General features: G+C 49.9%; 1 non-coding gene across 1 annotated transcript; it reads left to right on the top strand.

Annotated features, from left to right (window-relative positions):
• The first annotated feature begins 1,201 nt into the window (after positions 1-1,201).
• Positions 1,202-1,273, top strand: TRNAM-CAU (transfer RNA methionine (anticodon CAU)). Its single transcript has one exon. It is a non-coding gene; the product is annotated as a tRNA-Met (tRNA).
• The last annotated feature ends 2,442 nt before the right edge of the window (positions 1,274-3,715 follow it).

Genomic DNA, 3,715 nt, shown 5'->3' on the forward strand with positions numbered 1-3,715 from the left:
AAACCACCCTCTGCTAACTTTTTTCAAATTATGTTTTTGTGTCATGGCATTAGGGCACAAAGAGCTGTAAGTGCCTGGATGCAATGTCATTCCTTGAACTTGCTGCCTCGTTCCACTCTTGCGCTAAATAGGAGAGGGTCCCAGCCCAGCCAACAAAATGTACTGTTCAATCAAACCAAACTTAAAACCAAGCTCCTTTTTTAAGGGGTCCCGGGGAAATGTTGGGCTGACCGGCAAGACCTCATGATGCAAACTGCTTCTGCGTCAAACGCAAGCTTTTTTCATCCCCAGCCAATGACTTATTCTTATTTCTAAGGGCCGCTCCATCAGATAGCCCAGACAGGCAGGCGTTGGTGGTATAGTGGTGAGCATAGCTGCCTTCCAAGCAGTTGACCCGGGTTCGATTCCCGGCCAACGCAGATCAAATCTTTAAATTGTTCAAAATGCATTTTTTGGAAATCAGACTCATGCTGAAAGCAAAGCTGACACACTTTTCGTGAAAATCAAAACCCCATCCAGGAAAGGTTCTTGCATCCTAGTTTCTGCAACTGTCTATCGGTGAGGGGATTGAAGCGAGCAGGGCTCCTGGCCCCTCCCCGACAAAGCCCTGACGAAGGCCTGACAAAGGCCTATTCGCCTTGCCCTGACGGGCCTTGGTCCCAGCAGGCCACCGAGCACAGCACCTCAGCCTATTAGAGTGAGGTTTCAGGATCTCTCTCATCCTGTAAACCAACATACTGAAGAAGGTGAAACGTGTGGCTGCGCTCCTCACATGCTGAAGCAGCAGCAGCCCTTTCCCTGAAGCAAAGTTCCTTCATTCCTCCCTCCCATAACCCTTAGCAGGGGATTTATGGTAATTGAGTTGAGTTTCCAAACTGGCCCTTCCTTCCTTCCTTCCCATATCTGCCAGCTCGAGAAGGCTTGTTTTGTTGCACCTGGGAAGTAAAGTATCTATTTGCGAGAGAGAGAGAATGAGAGAGAGAGACAGAGAGAGAGAGACAGAGAGAGAAGGGGAAGGGGTGTTGGCAGTTAGGGTGTGAGCTAGAGAAATGAGGCCTGTCTGCAAAAGGCCATGGGATGGGAGTGCGTGGTTGCAGGTTGTTTGGCTTTGTAAGGCCTACTGCCCGCTTCACTCGAAACTGGGTCTAGGGTTGTCGGTTTGTAGGCTGTAAAAGCCCAGAAAAGCTCTTGTTCTCCAACCAGCAGAGTGGCGCAGCGGAAGCGTGCTGGGCCCATAACCCAGAGGTCGATGGATCGAATCCATCCTCTGCTAACTTTTTTCAAATTATGTTTTTGTGTCATGGCATTAGGGCACAAAGAGCTGTAAGTGCCTGGATGCAATGTCATTCCTTGAACTTGCTGCCTCGTTCCACTCTTGCGCTAAATAGGAGAGGGTCCCAGCCCAGCCAACAAAATGTACTGTTCAATCAAACCAAACTTAAAACCAAGCTCCTTTTTTAAGGGGTCCCGGGGAAATGTTGGGCTGACCGGCAAGACCTCATGATGCGAACTGCTTCTGCGTCAAACGCAAGCTTTTTTCATCCCCAGCCAATGACTTATTCTTATTTCTAAGGGCCGCTCCATCAGATAGCCCAGACAGGCAGGCGTTGGTGGTATAGTGGTGAGCATAGCTGCCTTCCAAGCAGTTGACCCGGGTTCGATTCCCGGCCAACGCAGATCAAATCTTTAAATTGTTCAAAATGCATTTTTTGGAAATCAGACTCATGCTGAAAGCAAAGCTGACACACTTTTCGTGAAAATCAAAACCCCATCCAGGAAAGGTTCTTGCATCCTAGTTTCTGCAACTGTCTATCGGTGAGGGGATTGAAGCGAGCAGGGCTCCTGGCCCCTCCCCGACAAAGCCCTGACGAAGGCCTGACAAAGGCCTATTCGCCTTGCCCTGACGGGCCTTGGTCCCAGCAGGCCACCGAGCACAGCACCTCAGCCTATTAGAGTGAGGTTTCAGGATCTCTCTCATCCTGTAAACCAACATACTGAAGAAGGTGAAACGTGTGGCTGCGCTCCTCACATGCTGAAGCAGCAGCAGCCCTTTCCCTGAAGCAAAGTTCCTTCATTCCTCCCTCCCATAACCCTTAGCAGGGGATTTATGGTAATTGAGTTGAGTTTCCAAACTGGCCCTTCCTTCCTTCCTTCCCATATCTGCCAGCTCGAGAAGGCTTGTTTTGTTGCACCTGGGAAGTAAAGTATCTATTTGCGAGAGAGAGAGAATGAGAGAGAGAGACAGAGAGAGAGAGACAGAGAGAGAAGGGGAAGGGGTGTTGGCAGTTAGGGTGTGAGCTAGAGAAATGAGGCCTGTCTGCAAAAGGCCATGGGATGGGAGTGCGTGGTTGCAGGTTGTTTGGCTTTGTAAGGCCTACTGCCCGCTTCACTCGAAACTGGGTCTAGGGTTGTCGGTTTGTAGGCTGTAAAAGCCCATAAAAGCTCTTGTTCTCCAACCAGCAGAGTGGCGCAGCGGAAGCGTGCTGGGCCCATAACCCAGAGGTCGATGGATCGAAACCATCCTCTGCTAACTTTTTTCAAATTATGTTTTTGTGTCATGGCATTAGGGCACAAAGAGCTGTAAGTGCCTGGATGCAATGTCATTCCTTGAACTTGCTGCCTCGTTCCACTCTTGCGCTAAATAGGAGAGGGTCCCAGCCCAGCCAACAAAATGTACTGTTCAATCAAACCAAACTTAAAACCAAGCTCCTTTTTTAAGGGGTCCCGGGGAAATGTTGGGCTGACCGGCAAGACCTCATGATGCGAACTGCTTCTGCGTCAAACGCAAGCTTTTTTCATTCCCAGCCAATGACTTATTCTTATTTCTAAGGGCCGCTCCATCAGATAGCCCAGACAGGCAGGCGTTGGTGGTATAGTGGTGAGCATAGCTGCCTTCCAAGCAGTTGACCCGGGTTCGATTCCCGGCCAACGCAGATCAAATCTTTAAATTGTTCAAAATGCATTTTTTGGAAATCAGACTCATGCTGAAAGCAAAGCTGACACACTTTTCGTGAAAATCAAAACCCCATCCAGGAAAGGTTCTTGCATCCTAGTTTCTGCAACTGTCTATCGGTGAGGGGATTGAAGCGAGCAGGGCTCCTGGCCCCTCCCCGACAAAGCCCTGACGAAGGCCTGACAAAGGCCTATTCGCCTTGCCCTGACGGGCCTTGGTCCCAGCAGGCCACCGAGCACAGCACCTCAGCCTATTAGAGTGAGGTTTCAGGATCTCTCTCATCCTGTAAACCAACATACTGAAGAAGGTGAAACGTGTGGCTGCGCTCCTCACATGCTGAAGCAGCAGCAGCCCTTTCCCTGAAGCAAAGTTCCTTCATTCCTCCCTCCCATAACCCTTAGCAGGGGATTTATGGTAATTGAGTTGAGTTTCCAAACTGGCCCTTCCTTCCTTCCTTCCCATATCTGCCAGCTCGAGAAGGCTTGTTTTGTTGCACCTGGGAAGTAAAGTATCTATTTGCGAGAGAGAGAGAATGAGAGAGAGAGACAGAGAGAGAGAGACAGAGAGAGAAGGGGAAGGGGTGTTGGCAGTTAGGGTGTGAGCTAGAGAAATGAGGCCTGTCTGCAAAAGGCCATGGGATGGGAGTGCGTGGTTGCAGGTTGTTTGGCTTTGTAAGGCCTACTGCCCGCTTCACTCGAAACTGGGTCTAGGGTTGTCGGTTTGTAGGCTGTAAAAGCCCAGAAAAGCTCTTGTTCTCCAACC

This window comes from Ambystoma mexicanum, chromosome 6q (assembly GCF_040938575.1).
Source record: "Ambystoma mexicanum isolate Mex_15411 chromosome 6q, UKY_AmexF1_1, whole genome shotgun sequence".
NCBI classification, from domain to species: domain Eukaryota; kingdom Metazoa; phylum Chordata; class Amphibia; order Caudata; family Ambystomatidae; genus Ambystoma; species Ambystoma mexicanum.